The following is a 27,741-nucleotide window of genomic DNA, read 5'->3' as shown; positions in this document are numbered from 1 at the left end:
GAGCTCATCAAGGACATTCAGATACACACAGGCACACATATGGAAGCAGCCACCCAATACTCAATGGAAAGGACTTGTCTGTGGGGGTCCAGAGGAAGGGACAGCAAGGTGGCCTGGGCTGTTCCAGGATGGCTTCCAGGAGGAGGTAGAATTTGAGCCAGGCCTTGCAAGATGAGCAGAGTTCACTAGGTTAGAAGAAGGGAGCAGGGTGTCCCATGCAAGGCCTGGTGAAAAGTCAGGGCTCACACATACAGCTGTGTAGGTTGTGCACTGCACAACTCCAGGGGCACCAGGGGCATTCACACTGTGATCTGTGTGACTATACTCCCTGTGTACAACCTGCATGGCCTTATGCAAAAGCCCTGAAAAAAGTGCTGGCATAGATGAATGATGTCTGCCAGGGCTGCAGGAACAGGCAAGAGTAGCCCCTGGGTGGCCCATTTGCCTGCCTGGCCTGTGGGGGTTAATGTTCTCCCAGGCTTGGGGGCAATCAGCTCTGTTCATTTCCTGAATGGCTCAAGTGTTCATGAGAAGAGTGCAGCCAAAGACATCAGGTTCAGATGTTTCCTCCAGTGCTTTCTGGGATCCTGGGCAACTGACATAACCTCTCTATGCCTCGGTTTACTCCTTGAAAGTGGGCATCATAAGAGCTCCTGCTGTACAGGGCTTTGGAGGAGATGCAGGTGGATCATATATGTAAAGTAATTGTGTAACACTGGGCTTGATCATTGATCCATGTTATGATGACTGACCCTGGGACAGAGAGAGAGAAAGGCTGGGTGGAGTGGTTCCTGGAAGCTACTGGGCACTGGGAAGAGAGGGGTGGAAGTAAGCAGCTTGTCATTGGGCTGGAGATGAGCCATTGCCAAGCAGTAATGATTTTTCCATAAATCATAAATTTGGATGGCTCCCAGGAAACCAGCAGCATCTCCTGGGAGAACTGTTTTAGGAAAAATGCTTTGTGAAGTACACTGGAGCCAGGGACCCAGGGGACTGGAGTTCTTTTCCTCACCCATCAGGGACCTTGGGCCACTCCCTGCATCTGGGCATCTGCCTGTCCCCCAGCCCCAGTGGGGGAAGGAACTTCACAGTGGATAGACCCCTTGGCCACCTGGGCACTACTTAAGGAGACCAAAGGTGCAGATATCTGAGAGAGGTTGAGCTTCCCAGGGAGCATCACGACTCCAGGCAGACGACTCAGCCAGACTGAGATGTGAATTCACAGCAGGGAGGTCTATGCCAGCCGGTCTCGACCTCTGCCTGCTCTCACCAGCTGTGCAGACACAGAACTGATAGCAGGAGCCCCAACTCGCCCCAGCCCCACTCAGGCTTACCCTCCTGACCATGAGTCTACAGGCGATATAGTTGGTGCTCAGTCAGGGCAGAAGTTTCTCCTGCAGACTTGGACACAGCCCAGGCTCAACTTCCTCTTCCCTTCACCTGGGCAGCCAGAGATTGAGGGACCTTCGCCTTGTGCCTGGTGGAGGGCAACAGCACCCTTGACTTTTCAGGGTCCATTCTAGATGGGTTTCTAGACTTGGGGCCAGGATGATAATAATAATAATTACTCATTTTTAAAATAAAGTAGCTTTACTGAGATATAATTCACATATAAAATTCACCTTTTTCATGCCTGTAATCCCAGCACATTGGGAGGCCAAGGCAGGAGAATCACTTGAGGCTAGGAGTTTGAGACCAGCCTGGACAGCATAGTGAGACCCCATTTCTTAAAAAATAAAAGGAAATAAAACAAAAATTAAAAATTCACCCTTTAAAATACACAATTCAGCATTTTAAGGTATATTCACAAAATTGTGAAATTATCTAATTCCAAAACATTCTCATCACTCCAAAAAGAAATTTGATATCCATTAATTCTCCATTCCCCTCTCTGTTTCCAGCCCTTGGCAACCACTAATTCATTTTCCGTCTGTATGAATTTGACTCTTCCAGGCATATCATATGAATGAAGTAATACAATGTGTGGTCTTTTGTGGCTGGTTTTTCTCCCTTAATGTACGTTTTCAAGGTTCATCCATGTTGGTGCATGAATCATTTTCCATTGTATGGATATATCACACTTTGTTTAACCATCCATCAGTTGGTGGACTAAGTTGTTTCCATGTTGGGGCTATTATGAATAATATTGTTATGAACATATGTGTAAAAGTTTTTGCCTGTACATATGTTTCAAATTCTCTTGGGTATATACCTAGCAGTGGAATTGTTGGGTCATATAGTAACTCTGTGTTTAACTTTTCAGAAGAACTGCCTGTTTTCCAAAGTGGCTGCATCATTTTACAATCCAACCAGCAGCGTATGAAGGTTCCGATTTTTCCACATCCTTACCAACACTTGTTACTGTCTGTCATTTTTATTCTAGCCATCCTAGTGAGTATAAACTAGTATCTAATTGTGGTTTTTGAGAACATTTTTCATGGGCTTGTTGGCACATTTGTATATATTATTTGGCAAAATCTCTATTCAAATCATTTGCCCATTTAAAAATTAGGTTATTTGTCTTGTTATTACTGAACTGTAAGATTTCTTTATATGTTCTAAATACTAGACCTTTATCAAATATATGATTTGCAAGTCTTTTCTCCCTTTTGAAAGTTGTCTTTTTACTTTCTTGATAGTGTCCCTTGAAGCACAGAAGTTTCTAGTGTTGATGAAGTTCAATTTAAGTATGTTTTTCTTTTGTAAGTTGTACTTTCAGTGCCATATCTAAGAAACCATTACCTAATCCAAGCTCACGAAAATCTACTTCTATGTTTTTCTCTAAGAGCTTTATTGGTTTAACTCTTACATTTAGACCTCTGATCCATCTGGAGTTAATTTTTGCATATGGTATAAGGTAGGGGTCTAATTCCATCCTTTTGCATGTGGATATCCACTTGTCTCAGCATTATTTGTTGGAAAAAACTATTTTTGCCCCCACTGAATTATCTTGGCACCCTTGTTGAAAATCAGTTGACCATAAATGTAAAGGTTTACAGCTCGACTTTCCATTTTATTCCATTGATCTATATTTCTACCCTTATTCTAGTACCATATGGTCTTGATTACTGTTGCTTTGTAGTAAATTTTGATCTTGTATCCTGCAACTTGTTGCATGTTTATTAGCTCGTATAGTTTGTGTATTTGTAGCTTCCTTAGGCTTTTCTATATATAAGATCATATCATCTACAAATAGATATAGTTTTAAAAATATCTCTATTTTTAAAGATAGAAATAAAAAGCCTGGATGCCTTTTATTTCTTTTTCTTACTTGTCTTGACTAGGCTATCCAGTACAGTGTTGAATAGTGTACTGGATAGTCTTGACTAGACTATCCAGTACAGTGTTGAATAGAAATGGTGAGAGCAGACAACCTTCTATTGTTCTTGATATTACAAGGAGAATTTTAAGTCTTTCACCATTAAGAATGATAAATGTGGATTTTTCATAGATGTCCTTTATTAGATTGAGGAAATCTATTCCTAGTTTCTTTGTGTGTTTTTATCATGAAAGAGTGTTGGATTCTGTCAAATGTTTTTCCTGTGCCTACTAAGATAATCATATGGTTTTTGTCCTTTATCCTATTAATATGGTATATTACATTGATTGATTTTTTTTTCTTTTTAAATTTCAATAGTTTTTGGGGGAACAGGTGGTATCTGGTTATATGGATAAGTTCTTTAGTGGTGATTTCTGAGATTTTGTTGCACCCATCACCCGAGCAGTGTACACTGTACCCATGCATAGTCTTTTATTCCTCACCCCCCTCCCACCCTTTCCCCTGAGTCCCCAAAGTCCATTGTATCATTCTTATGCCTTCATGTCCTCATAGCTTAGTTCCCACTTACAAATGAGAACGTATAATGTTTGGTTTCTCATTCCTAAGTTACTTCACTTAGAATAATGGTTTCCAACTACATCTGGGTTGCTGCAAATGCCATTATTTCATTCCTTTTTATGGCTGAGTAGCATTCCATGGTATGTGTATATATATCACATTTTCTTTATCTAGTTGTTGGTTGATGGGCATTTAGGCTGGTTCCGTATTTTACAATTGTGAATTGTGCTGCTATAAATATGTGTGTGCAAGTGTCTTTTTCATATAATGACTTCTTTTCCTCCAGTAGTGGGATTGATGGATCAAATGGTAGTTCTAGTTTTAGTTCTTTAAGGAATCTCCTTACTGTTTTCCATAGTGGTTGTACTAGCTTACATTCCCACCAGCAGTGTAATAGTGTTCCCTTTTCACCACATCCATGCCAACATCTATTATGTTTTGATTTTTTATTTATGGCCATTCTTGCAGGAGTTAGGTGGTATTGCATTGTGGTTTTGATTTGTATTTCCATGATAATTAGTGATGTTGAGCATTTTTCATGTTTGTTGGCCATTTGTAGATCTTCTTTTGAGAATTGTCTATTCATGTCCTTTGTCCACTTTTTGATGGGATTATTTGTTCTTTTTCTTGCTGATTTATTTGAGTTCCTTGTAGCTTCTGGATATTAGTTCTTTGTTGGATGTATAGTTTGCAAAAATTTTCTCCCCCTCTGTGGATTTCTGTTTACTCTGCTGGTTATTTCTTTTGCTGTGCAGAAGGTTTTTAGTTTAATTAAATCTCATCTATTTATCTTTGTTTTTGTTGCATTTACTTTTGGGTTCTTGGTCATGAACTCTTTGCCTAAGCCAATGTCTAGAAGAGTTTTTCCAATGTTACCTTCTAGAATTTTTATGGTTTCAGGTCTTAGATTTAAGTCTTTGATCCACCTTGAGTTGATTTTTTTTATAAGGTGACAGATGAGGATCCAGTTTCATTTGTCTACATGTGGCTTGCCCATGATCCCAGGACCATTTGTTGAATAGGGTGTCCTTTCCTCACCTTATGTTTTTGTTTGCTTTGTTGAAGATAATTGGCTGTAAGTATTTGGCTTTATTTCTGGGTTCTTTCTTCTGTTCCATTGGTTTATGTGCCTATTTTTATACCAGTACCATGCTGTGTTGGTGACTATAGCCTTATAGTATAGTTTGACGTCAGGTAATGTGATGCCTCTAGATTTGTTTTTCTGCTTAGTTTTGCTGTAGCTATGAGGGCTCTTTTTTGGTTTCATATGAAGTTTAGGATTGTTTTTTCTGGTTCTGTAAAGAATGATGGTGGTATTTTGATGGGAATTGCATTGAATTTGCAGATTGCTTTTGGCAGTATGGTCATTTTCACAATATTGATTCTACCCATCCGTGATCATTGAATGTGTTTCCATTTGTTTGTGTCATCTATGATTTCTTTCAGCAGTGTTTTGTAGTTTTTCTTGTAGTAGTCTTTCATCTCCTTGGTTACATATATTCATACGTATTTTATTTTTTTGCAGCTGTGTAAAACAAGTTGAGTTCTTGATTTGATTCTCTGCTTGGTCGCTGTTGGTATATAGCAGTGCTACCGATTTGTGTACATTGATTTTGTATCTTGAAACTTTACGGAATTCATTTATCAGATCTACGATCTTTTTGGATGAGTCTTTAGGGTTTTCTAGGCATAAGATCATATCATTGGTGAATAGAGGCAGTTTGATTTCCTCTTTAATCATTTGAGTGCACTTTATTTCCTTTTCTTGTCTGATTGCTCTGGCTTACATTGATTGATTTTTGGATGTTAACACAATCTTGCACTCCTGGAATAAATCCCACTTGGTTGTGGTGTTTTATCCTATTTTTATTTGTTGCTTCATTAAGTTTGCAAGTATTTTGTTGAGGATTTTTGTGTCTATATTCATACGAGGTATTGGTCTGTAGTTTTCTTGTGATCTCTTTGTCTGACTTTGATATCAGGGTAATTCAGGCCTTATGAAATGAGTTGAAAAGTGTTCCCTCCTATTCTGTTTTTGGAGGAGTTTGTGTTGATTCTTCTTTAAATGTTTAGTAGAATTCACCAGTGAAGACTTTTGGGCCTAGGCTTTTCTTTGTGGGAAGTTTTTTGGTTACTAATTCAATCTCTTTATTTATTATAGGTCCATTCAGATTTTCTATTTCTTCTTATTTTTTTTTTTTTTTTGAGAAAGAGTCTCAGTCTCGTTGCCCAGGCTGGAGTGCAGTGGCACCATCATGGCTCACTGAAGCTCACTGCAGAATTTCTGGGCTCAGGTGATCCTCCCACCTCAGCCTCCCAAGTAGCTGGGACTACAGGTGCACACCACCATGCTCAGCTACCTTTTTATACTTTTAGTAGAGGCAACAGTTTCGCCATGTTGCCTAGGTTTGTCTTGAACTCCTGGGCTCAAGCAATCCACCTGCCTCAGCCTCCCAAAGTGTTGCAATTATAGGCATGAGCCACCACACCCGACCTAGATCTTCTATTTCTTCTTGATTTAATTTGAGTAGTTGTGTCTTTCTAGAAATTTTTCCATTTAAGTTATCTAATTGTTTGGCATATGGGGTTTCTGGTATTCCTTATGATCCTTTTTATTTCTGTATGATTGGTACTCATGTCCTCCTCTTTCATTTCTGATTTTTGTAATTCGAATTTTTTCTGTCTTTTTTCTTGGTCAGTCTAGCTAAAGGTTTGTCAATTCATTATCTTTTCAAAGAACAAACTTTTGGTTTTGTTGATTTTCTCTGTTTTTTTTTTTTCTATTCTCTATTTCTGCTCCAGTTTTTATTATTTCCTTCCTCTGGCTTGCTTTGGATGAAGTTTGGTTTTAATTTTCTAATTTCTGAAGGTGAAAAGTTAGGTTATTTATTTGAGATCTTTCTTTTTTAAAAATATAAATGTTTATAGCTATAAATTTTCCTCCAAGTAGTAATTTAGTGGTCTCTCATAAGTTTGGTATGTTGTGTTTTCACTTTTATTAATCTCAGATCATTTCTACTTTCCCCTGTAATTTATTATTTAATCCAGTGGTTATTGAAGAGTGTGTTGTTTAATTTCCACATATGTGTGGGTTTCCTGAATTTTCTGTTGTTATTGTGATGGTTAACTCTATGTGTCAATTTGACTGGGGCAATGGGTGTACAGATTATACATTATTTCTGAGTGTGTCTGTGAGGGTGTCTCTGGATGAGATTAGCATTTGAATCAGTGGGCTCAGTAAAGTAGATTGTGCTCCCTAGTGTAGGTGGGCATCATCAGTCTATTGATGGTCTGAATAGAACAAAAAGCAGAGGAAGGAGGGATTCACTTTTTTGCTTCCTGCGCGTCTACTTGAGCTGGCACATCAGTTTCTCCTGCTCTTGGACTGGGATATACATCACTGGCTCCCTTGGTTTCCAGACCTTTGGACTCAATCTGGAACTATACCCCCAGCTTTCCTGGGTCCCCAGCTTGCAGATGGCAGATCATGGGACTTCTCAGCCTCCATAATTGCATAAGCCAGCTCCTCATAATAAATCTTCTCCTATATATACGTCTCTCTCTCTCTCTTTCTCTCTCTCTCTCCTCTCTCTCTCTCTCTCTGTGTGTGTGTGTGTGTGTGTGTGTGTGTGTGTGTGTGTACATCCTATTGCTTCTGTTTCTCTGGACAACCCTAACTAATACATTGATTTCCAATTTCATTCAATTGTGGTCAGAAAAATATACTTTTAAATTTATTGAGACTTGTTTTGTGGGCTGACATACGGTCTATCCTGGAGAATGTTCCATGTGCAGTTGAGAAGAATGTGTATTCTGCTGCTGTTGGGTAGAGAGTTCTATAGATGTTCATTAGATACAGTTGGTTTATATGTTGTCCAAATGTTCTATTCCATTGCTGATGATCTGCCTGGTTGTTATATTCATTATTAAAAGTGAGGTATTTCTGTTATTATTGAATTGTCTATTTCTCCCTTCATTTCTGTTGTTTTTTGCTTCATGTCTTTTGGGGCTGTTTGTTGGGTGCATAGATGCATAGAATTGTTATGTTTTTATGATATATTTATCCTTTTATTATTTAAAAATGCCCTTCTTTGTCTCCAATGATGATTTTGTCTTAAAGTCTATTTTATCTTACATTTGCATATAGCAATTCCAGCTCTCTTTTAGGCACATTTGCATAGTAAATATTCTATTCTTTTACTTTCAATCTATTTATGTGTTTGATTCTAAAGTGTATTTCTTATAAACATCATATAATTGGATGATATGTCTTATCCTTTTGCTTGGAGTATTTAATCCATTTACATTATTGTAATTACCGTTTAGGTAGGGTTTACACTTGCCATTTTGTTATTTGTTTTCTAAATGTCCTATGTCTTTTTCTCTACATATTCTATCATTGCTGCCCTATTTGTATTAAATAGATATTTTTAAATATATAATTTTAACTTGCTTCTTGTTTCTTTCACTTTAAAAAAAAAATTACTTTCTTAGTGGTTGCCCTGGGAATTGCAATTAATACCTTAACTTAAAACAATCTAGTTTGTACTAGTATCAACTTAATTTCAATAGTATACTATACAAAAACTTTATTTTAATATAACTTTGTTCATTGCTGTCCCTCTCCTTTCTACTATTGTTGGCATACAACTTACATCCTTATGCATGATAAGACTGTAACAGTTTTGTAATTATTGAATTATACCATTATCTTTTAAATCAGATAGTAAAATAAAGAGTTATAAACAAAAACATATCTTTGAACTGTTTTTCATATTTTCCTATGTAATTACTTATACTCTATATTTATTCATGTGGATTTGAGTTCCTGGCTAGTCCATACAGCCTAAATGACTCCTTTAGTATTTCTTATAGGATTGGTCTGCTAGTGATAAATTCTCTCAGTTACAAAAAAAATCTAGGAATGTCTTAATTTCTTCTTCATTTCTGAAAGATAGTTTTGCTGGATATAGAATTCATGTTCAAAGTCTTTTTCTTTCAGCACTCTGAATATGTCATCCCCATGCCTTCTGCTTTCCATAGTTTCTGATGAAAAGTCAACTGCTGATCTTATTAAGAGGCTCTTATACATGAATAACTTTGCTCTTGTTGTGTTCAAGACTTTTTCTTTGTCTTTTAACCATTTGACTAGGGTGTGTCAAGATGTGCAACCCTTTGAATTTATCCTAAGTGGATCTTGTTGAGCTTCTTGGGTGTGCAGATTAATATTTTCATCAAATTTGTGCAGTTTTCAGCCATTATTTCTTCAAATATTCTTTTTACCTCCTTGTCTGTCCTCTTGGACACCCATTATGCATATACTGGTATACTTAATGGTTTGTCACAGGTCTCTGTTCGGTTTTCTTTATTCTTTTTTCTTTCTGCTAAACAGACTGGAAAATCTCAGTTGATCTATCTTCAAGTTTTCTGATTCTTTATTTTATCTGTTCAATTCTACTGTTGAGCCCCTCTAATACACTGTTCAATTCAGCTACTGTGCTTTTAACTTAGAATTCCTATTTGGTTCCTTAAAAAAATGGTCTACCTCTTTATTGATATTCTCTATCTGGTGAGACATTGTTCTCATTACTTTCTTTTAATTCTTTATGCTTGACTTCTTTTAGTTATTTGACCATATTTATCATAGCTGATTTAAAGTCTTTAGTAAATCCACCATCTGAGCATTCTGAGGGATAGTTTTAATTGAATGCTTTTTGTTCTTATGTATAGGCCATACTGTCCTGTTTCTTAGTGTGTCTGTAATTTTTAAATTGAAACATGGACATCTAAAATAACATAATGTGGCAACTCTGAAAATCAGATTCTGTCCCTTCACTAGGGTTTGTTATTGTCGCTGTTTGTTTATTTAGTGACTTATCTAGACTAATTTTTTTTTTGAGACGGAGTTTCGCTCTTGTTGCCCAAGCTGGAGTGCAATGGTGTGATCTCAACTCACCGCAACCTCCGCCTCCTGGGTTCAAGCCATTCTCCTGCCTCAGCCTCCCGAGTAGTTGGGATTACAGGCATGTGCTACCACACCCGGCTAATTTTGTATTTTTAGTAGAGACAGGTTTCTCCATGTTGGTCAGGCTGGTCTTGAATTCCCAACCTCAGGTGATCCACCTGCCTCGGCCTCCCAAAATGCTGGGATTACAGGCGTGAGCCACCGCCCCCAGCTGACTAATTCTTTAAAGTCTATATTCTTTATTATGTGTGACCCCTGAAGTCTGCTTGTTAGCTTACGGGTCTTCTAATGATTGGACAGAGATTTCCTGAAACGCCTAGATACAATAAGTTTCTCAGCCTTTGCCAAGAGGTATTTTGTGTTCATTTGGGCATGTCTTTAATGCTCTGGCAGACAGTCTACAACTCTGCCTTAGCCTTTACTTCCTTGGGCAGAGGCTCAAGGTCAGCCAGAGGAGAGAGATGTGGGCCTTCTTAGATCTTTCATGGGTATGTGCATGCCTCTGAACATGCATGTGGACTTCTAGATTCCCAAAAATAAATTGGAGCTTTTCATAGCCCCCTATAGAATCTTCCAGTTCTGTTTTTGCTTTTTAAATCTTGGAGCCTCAGCTTTCTTATCTGTAAAGTAAATGTTCCAGTAAAGGACCAACTGAGTTCCTATGAAAATCAGGTAGAGAGCTTTATAGTGAAACCTAGCATTTTGCCTGGCACAGAGTAAGTGCTCATCAAATGTTAATTCCTTTCCCCTCCTCCTTCTTTCCCCTTTTTCAGCCCCACTCAGGGTTAAAGATTGGTGAAGGTTAAAGAGAGGTGAAGAAATGTTCCCAAGGGCACACAACTGGTTAAATGGTGAAGTCCTTTTCTGATTTCAAAGCCCATGCCTCTCCACCATACCACTGTTTCCCAATAATGAGATAATTTAAGGTAATATATAGATCATCATTCAACAACTTTGCCTGCATATTTGTGTGTACGCATAATTTGTACACCAAACCCATGACTTTGTGCTTAGGACAAGGCATATATATAATAGATATTTAAGCTTAAAAAGTGAGTCAATTTAAGCTGGGTGTGGTGGCTCATACCTGTAATCCCAGCACTTTGGGAGGCCAAAGCAGGAGGATTACTTGAGGCCAGGAGTGTGAGACCAGTCTGCGCAACAGAGTGAAACTCTATCTCTACAAGTCTTTTCAAAAAAATTATCTGGGCATGGTAGCATGCACCTATAGTCTTAGCTACTTAGGAGGCTAAAGGGAAGATTGCTTGAGCCTAGGAGTTTGAGGCTGCAGTAAGTTATGATCATGCCACTGTACTCCTGCTTGGGTGACAGAGCAAGACCCTATCTCTTAAAAAAAAATTGAGTCAATCTAACATCAGTTATTAAGATAAGTAAGATATGGTACAGGTGGTATGTTGTCAGGGCAAAAGCTGAGAGTAGTGGAAGTTGGCATGGCACCACATTCTACCCACAAGCCCTCAATTCTGACATTGGGAGTTAGAGTTGGAGTGGGCAGGAAAGGTTATTTGTACCAGCACTGTCCAGTAGAATTTTCTCTGATAACGGAAATGTTTTACTATCTGTGCTGTGCCGTATGGTGGCCACCAGCCACATTTAGCACTTGAAATGTGGCTAATATGATTATTAAAGAATTAATTTTTACATTTTGAATTTAAACAGCTACATGTGACTAGTAGCTGCTGTGTTGGGACAGCTCAGCCATAAACCAAATTTATTACAGCTGCTCCATGGGTCTGCCAGCATCCTCTAGTCATCCCTGAGTTACCTTCATTGAGCAGAGTGTGTGGCACAGGGAGCCCTTACCCAGGGGTCAGCAGACAAAGCTTCTGCACCCAAATCCTGGATTGTGTGACAGAGCAGCCTTGCCCAAGGGACTTAGCCTTGTTTCTTCAGTCTTGTCTGTGCCTCAGTTTCCTTGTCTGTAAAATAAAAGTAATAACAGTAATAATGACTTCTCCACATATGTCATAGGCTTGTGATGAGGGTCATGTGGAGTAACACAGGAGGAATGTTTTGTAAGCCACAAAGTAGTAGAAAAATGAGTTAGCTTAAACAATAAGTTTGGAATGGATGAGTCCTTTAGAACAGGTGTGTTCAGGCTGAGCTGGGGTGTGGTGATCCTGTAGGCTTGACCTCCACCCAGAATCCAACCACTTCTCACTCCCCGGCAGTGATCATGCTGAGCACACTGTCACCACCTCACCCTGGGGCTATTATGATGTCCTCCTATCTGGCCCCGCCATTGTCCCTCTGCAACAGCATCTTTTCCACACTGTAATCAGAGGGATTCTTTTATGTGCTAAATCAGATCTAGTCTTCTTCAAAACCCTGCAAAGGCTTCTGGCCTGTCTAGGAGAAAGCCAAGATCCTTCCAGAGGCCTGCAGGTCTCTCCTGTTCTGTCTCTGACCTCATCTCCAAGTACTCCCCTCCAGCCATCCAGCTTCTTGCTGTTCCTTAAACATGAGAAGCCTCAGGGCCTTTGCACTTGCTGTTGCCCCTGACTAGACTGTTCTGCTGGATATTCTCATGGCTCACCCTTTGCTGCCTTCAGGTAACCTTTGCTCAAATGCTACCTTATCAGAGAGGCTTTCTCTGTATACCGTTGGATACCTATGCACCTGCAACTGTGCCTGGTGCAGAGTAGGTGCTCAGTCATTATTGCTGAATGAATGAAGTCCTGGTCAGAAATGAATCACTGGCAGCTCATGCAGTGAGGTGGTGCTGGATTGGGAGTTGGCACACTTGCTGGGTGGCTTGGACAAGCTATTCACCCTTTCTGGACTTCAGCTGCCCCATCTGCATGTTGAGGCCTGAACAAGGGAGTATGAATAATCTGGAAGATACTTTCTCATTTCAGAGTCCATAACCCCAAGTTCCATAGAGCCCCCGATTCTGCTTACATCCTTGCCTGATGGCTTGGTGAGGTGGCCCTCCAGAGGAGTAGTTTGATCTTGGATTGGCTAAGGGATCACTTAGGATAAAGAAGAATGGAATCTAAGCTGGGGTCCCTGGGACAGAACTGAAAGGGCAAGGGGATAACTTTTGTATAACATGAGGTTCTTGGAAGTGACTCCATTGACTTGGGTTCATGTCAAACAGTCAAACCAGGGTCCCCTGGGCCTTGTTTTTATTTTATTTTATTTTATTTTATTTTATGTTTGCTTGTTTCTTTTGTTGATTTTTTTTTTTAGTATAAAGGGGCTCCCCCTGGTTTTCCTTGCTTGGTAACAGTGGTGACCTGCCTCTCTCTTCCTGGTCTATCAATGTCTACCCGTCTCTCCCTGGGCCCTTTTCTCTCTCCCCAGTAAATCTGAGAACATTAGTAGTGATTCCTCAGGATTCTCTGGCTCAACAAATTTGAGGAGTCTTGACCCATTTCTTTCTCCCCTTCACTACAAAGCCCCTTCTCCCCACCTTTCCCTAAAACCCCAGATTGTAGAGCCCCACTCTCCCTCCTGTTTCTCATGGACACAGGCGTCCAGAAGCCTAGGCCCCCTCCCCTCCATCCCTCCCCGCCTATTCTCCAAGCCCCAGAAGGGGCCGCCTGCTGCTTGGCTATTTTTAGCCCAGGAGCTTTTTCAAGGAGAAAGCAGCACGAGTCCCTGAGCCAAGGCACAGGACTGCGTCCCTGTGGAAAACCTCCCCTCATGGGGAAAGAATCCAGGGGATTTTTTTTGGATCCTGGCTTGGAGCCTTCAATTTTTGTGTGTCCCTTGCTAATTTATCTGGTTTTTCGTTGTTGATGTATTGTTTTTTTTTATAGAAACGAAGGCAACACCAGATTATGAATCAGACATGGACATCAACTCTTGTGTAATTTGTGATCAGCCTGGAGTTTGGGTTTAAAAAAAATTCTTATCTTGTTTGTGTCAATAGGATGGAAACAACTCAGTGTAATGGAAAACTGGCTGGTCTGGAGGCTGGGGTGGGAGTCAGGGTCAAAATTAACATGACTAACACATCTAACACAGGATCACAGAAGACTCATTCTCTATGCTTACAATGCTCTTAGGAGGAAGAGACAAGGAGGGTCCTAGTTTTATACATGGGGAAACTGAAACTCAGAGAGGTTAAGCAACATGCCCAAAGCCTCCCAGGAACACACAAAAGGCAGGGATTTACACCCAGGATTTGGAAGGCACCTGGCTGTTGTTTCCCTCCATTGGGGTTTAAGTCTCAGCCCTGCCATGTGTTAGCTGTGTGACCCAAGGCAGCCTGCTTCACCTCTTTGAGACTCATGTCTTCCGTAAAATGAGAATGGTACTACTTGGCTTGTGAATGTTTGGGAGGATTCCATGAGATAATGTGTGTAAAGAGCTCAGGACAGAGAATAAACGTTCGCACGTCATCCTGCCCCCTGCCGTCCCTTCCAGGGGAGGCTCCTGGATCGCATCAGTTCCTGAAGACCCAGGTGTCGTCGGTCTGGCTCCCCCAGGGCGTCTGCTGAGGTTCCTGCACCTTGTTTTTCTTGTCTTTGAAGTTTTCCTTTCCTGTGGCCTTAGAACTTCTGAGATCTGGATGGTATTGATTTTTGAAGATGCTCATTTTTCCTGTGAGGAAAAGTGTCTGGAGGAAAACAAAGGAAAGCATCAAGACAGAGGCTCCATGGGCTTGAATCTTAGCTTTCCCACTGGGTGGGATTAGAAATGCAATATATTTATTGGAGGAAACACCTGCGATGGATGAAAGAGAGGGAGCAGGAGGAGGTGGGAGGGCCTTCAGACTGTGTGACCCAGGGAGAGAAGAGAGAAGGATGGGGATTGAGGTAGGAAGAGTCTTGCACTGCCACACACTTCCAAGAAAGGTTCAGTCAGGCTGATGGGGAGTCCTTGAGTCAAAGTAGACTGATGGAGGAATTCACGTCTCCTAGGTAGAGGCTTGTGCTAGTACCTTGGCTGTGCTCATTTATTGGCTGGGGGCAGCCCTGGAGGAGACACGGCCTCAGTGTGGATGGTGATGGATGCAGGTGGACAGTGGCGGGGGCTGTCAGTCAATTAGGCTCCCCCCAGCAGGAGATCCAAGGTGCGTGTTTCACGGCCACCACATTCACTTACTCAGGGGCAACCTTGGGAAATTCCCTCAAGCTCTCTGAACCTCAGAGTCAGCATCGGTGAAATGGGGCTGATTATCATAGTACCTGGGTCTGAGGGTTTTATTTCAAATTTCTATTGCTGTGTGACAAACTGTCCTCATACTTAGTGGCTTAAGACTACAATAATGTATTATTTCTCACAATTCTGTTGGTGAATGGGACTCAGTTAGGGGTCCTTCTGCTTCACATGTCATTGCCAAGTTTGCTTATGTGGCTGCAATCTAATGGGTGCTTTGCTGGGGCTGGGATGTGCAAGATGCCTCACCCTCCAGGGTCTCTCTCCACATGTCCTCTCATCACTCTGCAGTCTGAGCTTCTCTGCAGCATGGTGCTGGCTTCTGGACCACCCACTGCACTTGTCAAGCTCTGCTTGCATGGCTCTTGTTTGTGTCTCGCTGACTGAAGCACGTCACATGGCCAAATCCAGAGTCCATGTGCAAGGGCATGAATACCAGAAGGCATTATTCACCGTGGGTCAGCAATGGTCCAGGCAGCTGCAGGGTGCGGGGAGGGGAATGAAATAACATTGCCAAGTGCTCAGCACAGTGTCTGGGGTGCCTCAACGCGCCCAATAACCTGGGGCTGGGGTATGATGAAATTGCTCTCTGGAAGGCTCGAGGCATTAAATAAGCACTCCTAGCTCTGGGTAAACATAGCAGAGTGGACTGGAGTGGGGAGCGGGGGGATACGTGGGCATTGTCCCCGCTCAAGAATTCCTACGAAGAAGGGAAGTGGTGGAGAACAGCTCTGCAGGTCCAGGTTTGAGGGAGACGTAGGTCAACAGAAGCCCAGTAGGTCAGAATGGGCCTTTCAGAATCAAGGAAAAGCCCTCCTGCCAAGAATTTTCCCAGTGGGAAGGAACTCAGAAATGTGGTATGACTGGGAGGAAAAGTCCCACAGAAACTCTCAGCTCATCATCTCTAAGAGGATCCCCCGAGGGAGACGCGGGTGGAGACTTCTCTACAGAGCTCAAGCCTCCCTGACGACAGTGGGAGGAGTCAGCAGGAGTTCCCTCCAAAATGTTTCTTGTATCAGCCTCAGTCTCAGAAGACTGGTGAGTGCACAGTGGAGTAAGGCTCAACAAAAGTTAGTAATGAAAGAATGAAAGTTTAAATGGTCAGGTGGAGGAACAGTCGGGTTTGGTGGATGGTAGGATGGAATTTGGAAGGGAGAGGCTCAAATTTATATTTGTTATTTCACATAACCTCTTGAGCCCTCCTCCCTGACCTTCCTTCACAGAGGAGAAACTGAAGCCCAGAGATGCTTAGTAACTCACCCGTGGCCACATGGTTTACCTGGCCACGTGGTCTGTAAGTGGCTGAGCTGGGACTTGAACTTGTGACTTGAACCCTGGGCTCTTGACAAAAAGTCCATATCAGACCACAACACACCATACCATACCTCCTGAAGAGAAAGGAACTTCTTAGGGAATCCTGGCAAACAGGCCCAGAAAATGAGCAGATGAATTCAGTGCCTGCCAAACCAGATAGCAACCCCTTCCCAGCCAGGGAACCAGGCCATTGACACAGCCACCACTGCTGTCTCCAGCCTCCTCACCCCCAGCATGCCCAGGGCTGAGGTCATTTGATCTCCCTCACAGCACCAGAGTTCTTGAAGGGGGCCCCTCGGATTTGAAATGTGGGTGACAGTGGTAGATAGTGTCAATGGAAAATGAAACAAAACCCTTTTCTTTGTGTCCCAAGCAGGATACCAAGTCCTGGACAGGGGAAGAAATGGATCACTGGAACAAACTCCTCTTTGACAGCTGAAGCAGGAAGACCTTGTTTAGGGGGAGAGTAAACAGAAAGGGCCCAGAAAAGACTGACTTCACTGAGCCGCAGCTCTGGCAAGGAAAACAGCTTATTCATATTTGAAGAGGTATTGGATGCTGGTGGCATCCTAAGTGCTGGAAGGAAGGGAGACACTGCCATCAAAATACATCTAAGCAAAGTAATGAGATGCAGGAGCCCGAGAAAGAAGATATTGGCAGAAGGGATGGGGGTGGGGGCAGTGGGTGGGAAGGAAAGGAACTGGAGGGAGAGGGGTCAAGCCCAGCCGGGCTTGGGCTGTCATTGTGCAGCCATTTCAGTGGCAGCCCATTTGGTTTGCCTGGAATATGATTCTCCATCTTTGGGGGCATCTGATGAAAGCTATGGTCATTATCATCCCCCTAACACCACATGTACATGCAGATACAATTTAGGGTGGGGGCCCACCCACACCCCCTCTGGGACTGTGGGTCTTCATGAGCAGTGTGTATCCCATAGCTCACCCCAGAGACTGGGTCAGTGAGGCACAGGTGGGACTTGGCATTTGTTTTTGGAAAAAAGCTTCCCAGTGATTTTGACATGGCCCCTGGTTGAGCATATTGCTCTGGGGCTCCAGGAAACCCAGATGAAGACCTTAGCTTTTGAGGAGCAAGGATGCTCTATTAGTCTGTTCTCATGCTGCTGATAAAGACATACCTGAAACTGAGTAATTTATAAAGAAAAAGAGTTTTAATGGACTCACAGTTCCACATGGCTGAGGAGGCCTCACAATCATGGTGGAAGGCAAAAAGTATGTCTTACATGGCGGCAAGCAAGAGAGAGAGCTTATGCAGGGAAATTCCCCTTTATAAAACCATCACATCTCATGAGACTTATTCACTATCACGAGAACAGCATGGGAAAGACCCATCCCCATGATTCAATTACCTCCCACCAGGTGCCTCCTATGACATGTGGAAATTGTGGGAGCTACAATTCAAGATGAGATTTGGGTGGTGACATACCCAAACCATATCAGATGCTTCATTCTAGCAATGAGAACCAGTGAATTTTAAATCAGGGAATGAACCTCACAGGGTCCCGGGCATCCTGAGTGGTTTGGGGCCCTCCAGCTAGCTCCACAAGGCAGTGAGTAACTCACACAGTGGCTTTAGAACATCTGTATTGTCTTCCCATCATGCTCATATTAAAGCCAAAGTGGCTATACAGGTTTACGAAACCTTGCAGATCCATTCCTCAACTACAGCAAATACACTCTCTCATCCCAGGGCCTTTGCACTTGGCGCTCCCTCTGCCTGGAACATTCTTCCTTCCCTTAGAGATCCATGTGTGTTGCTCCTTTGCTTCCTGTGGGTCTTTGCCCAACTACCCTACTTAAATAGCACCTCCTCTTGCTCTCAATCCCCTACCCAACTTGAGTTTTCTTCACAGCACTTACCCAATTATATTATACTTATTTATATATGTTGTTCATTTTCTGTCACCTGCTTTAGGTAAATTGCAAGAGGGTTGTAACTGTCTTGTTGCCATCTCTCTTGCCAGCACCTAGAGCAGTGTCTAACACGTGGCAGTTGCTCAATAAATACTTGTTGAGTGAATGAATAATGCTAATTCCCTCCTCTCTGTTGTCCAACAGGACACAGATGTCATTTTCAACTGTGGTTAAAAATTCCCCGGAAAGCAGAGAGCTGGTTTTTGGCTCTATTTTCCCACGTAAACAGTAAACAAGTAAACAAAAAGCAGCTACTTGGCATCTACTGTATGCTCAGCCACCATGGGCTTAAGGGAGAAAGAAGCAGAGTAAAACATTAGTCCCTCTCTTCAAGATCTTCACAGTCTGTTTGGGTCTGAGTGCTAAGGCCAGAGAATACCTGGGAGGCATTAGAACCATAAAGAATAGCTGAAGGGGCAGGGCACGGTGGCTCAGGCCTGTAATCTCAGCACTTTGGGAGGGTGAGGCAGGCGGATCACTTGAGGCCAGGAGTTCGAGACCAGCCTGGCCAACATGGTGAAACCCTGTCTCTACTAAAAATACAAAAATTAGCCAGGCATGGTGGTGCATGCCTGTAGTCCCAGCTACTCAAGTGGCTGAGGCAGGAGAATTGCTTGAACCTGGAAGGTGGAGGTTGCAGTGAGCCAAGATCACACCATTGCACTTCAGCCTGGGCCATAGAGTGAGACTCTGTGTCAAAAAAAAAAAAAAAAAAAAAAAAAAAAAAAAAAAAAAGGGGCCGGGCGCGGTGGCTCACGCCTGTAATCCCAGCACTTTGGGAGGCGCAGATGGGTGGATCACGAGGTCAGGAGATCGAAACCATCCTGGCTAACACAGTGAAACCCCATCTCTACTGAAAATACAAAAAAATAGCCGGGTGAGGTGGTGGGTGCCTGTAGTCCCAGCTACTCGGGAGGCTGAGGCAGGAGAATGGTGTGAACCCAGGAGGCGGAGCTTGCAGTCAGCAGAGATTGAGCCACTGCACTCCAGCCTGGACGACAGAGCGAGACTCTGTCTCAAAAAAAAAAAAAAAAAAAGAAAGAAAAAGAAAAGAAAGGAAGGAAGGAAGAAAGAAGACAAAAAAGAATAGTTGAAGTTCCGAGGGGGCTGGAGCAGTCAGGGAACTTTTCTGGAGAAGGGGAGACCTTCAGTGCCCTTTGAAGAACAGGCCCTGCAGTGTAAGTGGTTTGAGCCAGACTGTTCCCCAGAGGGCAACCAGGTAGCAACCAACTGAGTAACTGGCCTTCGGCCCCCACTGGAGGAAAGTGGGCAAGAGCCATTAGGACCCCGATATGGTGGCCTTCCTCCTCCCCAGGATCCCCACTCCAGGTCACCTCGTGCAACCTAGAGACCAGGCCAGACCTAATGGAATTGTTAGGGTCCTGTCACTGTGGCCCAGGAATCTGTGAAGAGAACACCCTGGGCCTGGATTCAGACAGGCCTGCAGTCAGGCCCAAGCAAGTAGCATGAACTTGGACAAGACTGAGGAAGCTCGCTGGGCCTCAGTTTTGTTACCTATAAAATGGGGCCAAGGACACTTTCCTCATCGAATTGTTGGGAGGCCCGTTATTTGGAATCCAGGGCCCAGTATTACAGATTCCCAGGTTCTATGCCAGGTGCTGTGGTGCACACCTGCAATCCCAGCACTTCAGGAGGCTGAGGTGGGCCGATCACTTGAGGCCAGGAGTTTAGACCATCCTGGCCAACATGGAAAAACCCTGTCTCTACAAAAAATACAAAAATTACCCGTGTGTGGTGGTGCACACATGTAATCCCAGCTACTTGGGAGGCTGAGGCAGGAGAATTGCTTGAACCCCGGGGGCAGAGGATGCAGTGAGTCAAGATCGCACCACTGCACTCCAGCCTGGGTGACAGAGCAAGACACCATCTCAAAAAAAAAAAAAAAGAAAGATTCCCAGGTTCTGGCATGGACAGGCCAGGGTCTTGCCAGGTAGGTTCCTCTACCTCTCTCTGGACCGTAGTGTCGTTGATGTGTTGGGGACCTTTTGCAGTCTCTTCCCACTGGCCCGCACCTCTGTGCCTTCCAGGCTGCTGTCTCCAAAGTGAGTCTGTATGTGGCCAGTGACCACTTAGAAGCCCAGGGAACTGAAGTCAAGGGAGAAAAGGTTATACAATCTGGAGGGATGGGGAGAGCTGAGGGCAGCTGGGTCACTGTCCCCGGAAGAGGAATTCTCCTCCTTTCCCCATCTCCCACTGCCTACCTCCACCTTTCCCCAACCTTGGAACCTACAGGCCTAAATTAGGCCATGCCGGATGCTGCACTTGGAATTTGTTTGCTTTTGGAGCAGAGATGCCAAAGGGGTGGTGGCAGGAACAGCTGTATTTGCCAATTCTGGATTCTAATCCTCTCACTAGATTCTGGTTGTGACAGTGACCAAGGTACCCAACCTCTCTGAGCCCTGAGTCCTGTCTGTAAAACAGAAATACTAAGAGATCCCAAGAGCCACTAGCGGTTGCAGGGAGTCAGAAAAGAGATGCAATTGCCTGCTGCTAGCAGCAACTGCAGGCTGGAGCCCAGCAGTCAGCTGTCTCTGTTGACTCCCAGCCTTCCTGAGGTCACGCACGCGTGGATGGCACGCTGGCTGCTCCTGGCCCGGCCTCTTCTATACTCCTCTCACCCGCTGCTTCTCTGAGCCTGCAGGGCTGGCTGGCCTGAGTTTTCTGCACTAGGCAAGAAAATAAGGGTTTAGCGACCCCTCTTGGCAAATCCATGTTACAGCTGCTGTAGTCAGGGTGCCCACATCAGAGAGGTTCCCAGGCATGTCAAGTTGTGGAAAAGCCAGGAGGCTGTGGAAGGTGAAGTTTTTCCACTTGGTAAATCTTCACTCTACTGTCAACATTCACAAGGTGCCTGCAACTGATTGATTTCTTCATTCTTGTCTTCAGTACTTGAAAGATTAGTTAGAAATGAATATTCAACAAACATTAACTAAAAACTCCCTGTGTGCCTTGGAACATGGTAGAACATGAAAAGCATACAGACCAGAAGGGGGCCCATACCTTAGAAAATTGCATTATGGTATCCATCCATCCATCCATCCATCCATCCATCCATCTATCCATCTATCCACTTGGTCATTCATTTATTCATTCACAGACATTATTGAGCTCTTCCATGGGCCAAGCACCCTTCTTTGCATTTGAGAAATATCAGTAAACAAAACAATTGAAGACCTCTGCCCTCATGGAGTTTACCTTCTAGAGAAGGGGACTGAAAATAAATGATGCATGTAATAAATGAGTACATTATATAGTATGCTTGAAGGGGAAAAGTGCTATAAAAATGAAAGGTGGGATGGAGGAGGGGGAACTGCCGTGTGGTGAGCGTGAGGAGCGGGTTGTAGAATTAAATAGGTGGTCATAGCAAGACTCTGGGAGAAGGTGAGCTTTGAGCAAAGCCACGAAGGAGATGAGGGAGTGAGCCAAGCAGGTATCTGAGGACAGAGTAGCCCCGACGCTGGATTCATGCTAGAGCCAAAGCTCTAAAGCACTGCCTACCTGTTGTGTTTTATACAGAGGGCATGAACAAAGTATGTGGGAACATAGGCATGGGTCCCTTTATCTGCCTGAGGAGTTAGGGAGGAAGGCTCCTTGGAGGAGGTGATAAGAGAACTTAGACTTGAAGTATAAGCAGGAATCCACAGAGTGGGCAAGGCTCTGACAGGGCTTTCCAGTGGAGAGGCAGCATGTGCAAAGGCCCAGGGGAACAAGAAATCCTGGTGTGCTGGGACAGTTAAGGAGGCTCAACGATTTGGGTTGTTAGAGGGTAGAGTTAGAGGGTAGAGTGAGGGGGACAGGAATGCAAAGGATGAGAGTAGGGAGCTAGACGTGACTGATTATTCCAAAGCTCTATTTGCCACACTGAAGAGCTTGCAAATGATGGCTACAGGGCTGAAATCGATGGGCAAAATGACTTTGCTTGGCTGGCCTTACTTTTTAAAAAATTTTGAATGTCTATTAGAGAAATAGGCAGGCTGCCATTAGCCTATGTCCTCCCCAACCTCTCCCTTTTCCTTAAGTCAGCATTGTACATGTGTCGCCACTGTGTCCCTGAAGGTATTTGAATTTGCAGTCTCTGTAAGGTGAAAGGAAACTGTCGAAGGATCTTGAGAAAAGGAAATAGGTGATCAGACTTTTCCATTGGAAAGTTTATTCTGGGGCTCCTTCAAGTCAGGGGATTTTTTTCTTCATTTTGATGCTCCCAGGGTCTAAGATGATACTTGGTATCTAATAGGCGCCCAGTGGATTGTTTTTAGTTTTGTTTTTAATGAATGGGGAAAGAATAAACAAATGACAGAGGAGATGGGCTCCCAGTGCAGGCCAGGATGGGGGATATGTGAGGTCCTGCCCTCTGGGGTAAGGTGCCTGCCCACAGATAATGCTTCCTTTAGGTGTGGAATCTACTATGGCACTGTCTTTCCAAGAGTCTTCCAGAATCACCTGTCATGCTTATTTTAAAAAGCAGATTCCTACTACTCAACCATAAAAAAGGAATGAATTAATGGCAATCACAGCAACCTGAATGGGATTGGAGACTGTTATTCTAAGTGAAGTAACTCAGGAATGGAAAACCAAACATTGTATGTTCTCACTCAAAAGTGGAAGCTAAGCTATGAGGGTGCAAAAGCACAAAAATGACACAATTGACTTTGGGGACTCAGGGGGAAAGGATGGGAAGGGGTGAGAGATAAAAGACTATAAATTGGGTTCAGTGTATACTGCTTGGGTGATGGGTGCACCAAAGTCTCACAAATCATCATTAAAGAACTTACTCATGTAACTAAACACAGCCTGTTACCCAAAAACCTATGGAAATAAAAAATAAAAAATAAATAAAATGCAGATTCCTGGGTTCAGTTATACACCTACTGAACTGGAATCCTACTGACATGGAGCCCAGGCACCTGTATGTTAAACAAGCACTCATTAAAGTTTGCAAAGAGGCACAAGGCAGAGTATTCTGGGGCTACAGGCTGCTTTGGGCCTTGCTTCTGTGTAGACCCCTAGAGAAAGCAGCACAGCAGCTAGCTGCCCAGGGCAAGCCTGGCAAGCCCACAGCACATAGTCATGGGTGGTTTCACCTGCCCCATCACTTTAGCATATCTGCTCCCGTCTAGTCCTCACACCATCCTCGGGGAGGTAGGTTTCATTACCCCCATCTTTAACAAGGAGAAACTGAATACCAGAAAGGCTAGGTGGGTTTGCCAAGGCCACACAGGCAGGGGGGCCAGGGCAGATTGGGATCCAGCCCTCCTAGGTCTCCTTCCTGATCTTTCTTGCCAAGTTGTCTTTTCTGCCCTGGGTTAACCCACTTCAGCTTGTTCTCAAATCATGACCTCCTCAGATACGGGGAAAAGTCAGTAGCTCCTTTGTGTTTTAATTGGGAGTCCCTTGCTCTAGTAGTTCTCAGTAGTTGGTAAGTATTAGAATCACCTGGTGGTCTTGATAAAGTACGCAGGCCCAGGCCTAGCCTACTTCAAAGAGCCTGGTCCTGTAGCGCTTCATTAGTTCTCCAGGTGATGCCAATGCCCTCCAAAGTTTGAGAACCATGGCTTCAATGAGTGGTTCTCCCTGGGTGGGCGTTGCAAAGACTTTTCTCTGTAATGGGGCAAAGAAAGCCCACTGTAGGTAATAGGGAATTCCTGGGGAAGATCACCCTGGATGGGAAAAGGTGGATCTTATTATTACCTCTAAAGTCACCTTGTGCCTACAAGCAGTACGTGCAGGCCACAGTGGTAAACACATTGTGAGGAGGGTGGCAGAGCAGGTCCCTGAGTGCTGACAGTCAAGGATGGTTTGCTCAGTCAGGTTCTAGGCCAGAGAAAAGAAGAGTGAAAACAGATACAGAGGTAAGTGCTGGTGGCAGGGTAGTGTGAGCTGTGGGATGTAGAGTGAGAGAGGTGCTTTGGACCTGGTGATGCCTAGGGCTCCTGGGCCTCCAGTGAGGTAGGGTCCCTCATGGACTTAGGTGGCTCATAGATCCCCAAAAGTGAATGCCAAGCTTTGAGAGTATGTGCACCCTTCCAGGGAGAGGTCTTAAGAAGGGATGTTTATAAGGGCAATGGGGCCTGAGGTTCACCAACTTTGGTTTGAAGCTCCCCTTTCCACGTTCTACTTGTGCCATCTTGTGTGATTCATTGAGCCTCTGTTTTCTCACCTGTAAAGTGAGTCTAATGATGGTACCCTCCTAATAGAACTGTTTTGAGAATTAAATAACATAACATACATAAGGAATCTAGACCAGGGCCTGACTTCAGGCAGTGCTTGAGTAATGTTTTAGCTGGCTTTGGTAATATTGTGGTTCAGAGAATTCTATGTCCCCATGAATAGTTTACATCATTCATAATCATTCAGGTCATATCTGAGGACCTTGCTAAATTCAATGGACTGTAATGAATTATGTCCTTAACTGTGTCATCTGAAAGTTGGCGATAATTCTTACCTCACAGCAGTTGTTAGGGTTAAGTAAAAATGAAACTACTTAATGGGTCAGCTAGGTAGTCATTAGGCTCACTTGTTAGCTAAGTGACCAGCCTTTTCTTCCAGGTTACTAATTTTCTTTTTAGCTGTATCTAATTGCCTGCTAAACCCTTTTGTTGAGGTTTTCCATTTTTGATCCTTATATTTGAACCTCTAGGATAGGTTGAAAATGCTAGTCTAGTGTTTACCAAAGTCTGACCTATGTGAATATGCAACATAGACATAGCTGTGTTCCAATAAAACTTTATAAAAACATGAGATGGGCCCCTATTCTACAACTATGTTAAACTCTTGTAGATCTTCCTTTAATTCTCTTGTGTTTTCCAGATATATAGTAGTAGTCTGAAGATAGTGATAGTTCAAATTCCCTTTTCTGACTCAAATTTCTTACCTTGGCTAATATTCTTGGCTGAGACTGCTGGTACAATGTTAGATATTTAGCAGAGACAATAGGTAGGCCTTATCTTGTTTATGAGAATCCCTCCATTGTTTCCCAATTGTGTAGGAGGCTGGCTTTTTAGCTGAGAGATGTTTCATGTTAAATAGGTAACATTCATTTAAATAAGTTGTCTAAATAAAGAATCGGTGCTGAATTTCATCAGGTATCTTTTTAGCATCTATAGATATAATTGATTTTTTGAAACTCCCTAGGATCTATTAATGAAAAGTTGATATAAATAATAGCATTAAACTAGTCTTACATTCTCATATAACCCCACTTAGTCATAAGGTTATTTTATGATGCCATTGGATTCCATTTGCTGAATGCTATTCAGCTTTTAAGATATTGATAATCTACTCATAGGTGAAATTCATCCATAGTTCATTAAACTTCATCAAATCTTTATCACTCTTTATTTGACTATAAAATATGGGGTTTTTCTTCTCTAAAACAATTTAAATAGCATTGGAGTAATATACTCCTTTAAATATATGGTAGAATTCACCTGTGAGACAGTCCGGGCCAGATACTTGCTTAGGGAGTTAGCTCTTTTCTAACTTCTATGGGAACTGATTTGTTTAGATTTTTTTTCTCTTCTGGGATTAGGACTAATAAATTCAGTTTTTATACTAAATTGTCCACTTCATCCAGATTGAAGTGTAGCCATAGAACAATTCAAAATAGCCTTTAGTCCTTATTTCTCTGTACATGCTTTCTCCTGTTATTTTTTTATTTTTTATTTTTTGGTAGAGATGAGATCTCACTATGTTGATGAGGCTGGTCTCCAACTCCCGGCCTCAAGCCATTCTCTTGCCTCAGCCTCCCAAATGTTTGGATTACAAGTGTGAGCCGCCATGCCTAGCCTTCCTGGTTGTTTTTTGTTGTTGTTGTTGTTGTTTTGATTAGCTTGTCTTTTTTGGAACTAGTTCACTTTTTTCTACTGTAAAATAATTATGCAAATATCCTGTGTAAATCTAGGGCCCAACCCCATCCTGGTCTTTCCACTGGAAAGGCTAGTATTTAAAATAAAGTTGTTGACTGGGTGCAGTGGCTCACACCTCTAATCCCAGCATTTTGGGAGGCTGAGGTGGGCAAATCACTTGAGCCCAGGAGATTGAAACCGGCCTGGGCAACAAGGTGAGACCTGGTCTCTACAAAAAATACAAGAAAATTAGCTGGGCATGGTGGTGTGTGCCTGTGATGCCACTTACTCGGGAGGCTGAGGTAGGAGGATTGCTTGAACCTGGGAAGTTGAAGCTGCAGTGAGCTATGATTGCACCGTTGCACTCCAGTCTCGGTGACAGAGCGAGACCCTGTCTCAAAAATAAACGTATTTAGCTATTTATATTCTAGCAGAAACTTAGTTTGCTATAGCTACGTTTTAAATCTCTTTAAGTCTAATAAGTTTCATAAGTATACCGTTTGAGCTTGGACAAATTGCTATCACCATCTACCTACCACTCCATCAAATAGAGATCACCTCCATTTCCCTAGAAAAGTTCCTTGGGCCCCAGTGCAGTCAGTTTCCTACACCCCTCCCCTGGCAACCACTAGTCTGAGGAATTGGTATTGCCTGTGGAAATATTGATCCTGTGATGGTCACAAGATTCTAAGTGGAGTTATTTTCTTTCAGTACATTGAAAATAACATCCCACTGTCTTCAGGTTTCCACTGTTGATGAAGTTAGCTTTTGATGTTATTCCTTGAAAGGTACATTTTTTTCCTGGATTCCTTTTGAGATGTTATCTTTGTCTTGTTTTTTGTAGTTTCACTATATAGTGTAGACTTCCTTATCCTAGTTAGCATTTGGACTTCTTGAATCCATGCTTTGATGTCTAACTATCTAGCACTGAAGATACAGCTTATTCAAATGATTTTTGTCCCATTTTCTCTTCTTTTGGGACTCCAAAAAAAATACATATGTGTGTGTATTAGATTTTTTCATATTCTCTTACTTTCTCTTGTCTTCATGCCTTATTCCAGAAAGTTTCTTCAGCCTCTTCTTCCAGGTTAGTAATTTTATCTTCAGAGGTTCTAAATTTTTGGTCCTTATATTTTAACCTCTAGGGATCTCCTGTTTTCCTTCAAATCTGTTATTTTAATAAATTTTAATTTTCTTTCCATGTTTAAACTTGAATTTTATCTCCTTCAACAGAAAAGCAATTATTTTATAATCTATTCCCAATAGCTGGAGACCAGTTGGTCTTTCTCTTGTCTGTGCTGGTGGTTTTAGGTCATGCTGTTTATTCATGTACCTGATTTTCTATATGCTGGACACGATATTTAAAAAATGCTTTGAGAAATGTACTCTGTGGTAGCAGCTTCCAGAGTGCTTGCTCACTTCTACCTGGAATTTTGAGTCACCAAAATACAGTATGATTTAACCCAATCTCAGAACTTGAGACTTTCTGGGTATTATGTGACATGAAGCCAGGCTGGAGTTCATGCAAGGAGGACTGGTTTTCTACTAGTTCACTCTGCTTCCTAGGGCTAAAATGGGAGGCTTTGGGTTTAAATCCTGGCTCTAATGTGAGACCCTAGAAGGTACTTATCTTCACTGGGCTTCAGTTTTATCACATTCTTCTCATCTTACATACGGAGAAACTGATGCCCAGACAGG

Source organism: Pongo abelii, chromosome 9 (genome assembly GCF_028885655.2).
Source record: "Pongo abelii isolate AG06213 chromosome 9, NHGRI_mPonAbe1-v2.0_pri, whole genome shotgun sequence".
In the NCBI taxonomy this organism is placed as follows: Eukaryota; Metazoa; Chordata; class Mammalia; order Primates; family Hominidae; genus Pongo; species Pongo abelii.
Note: the sequence above shows the minus strand (reverse complement) of the source record.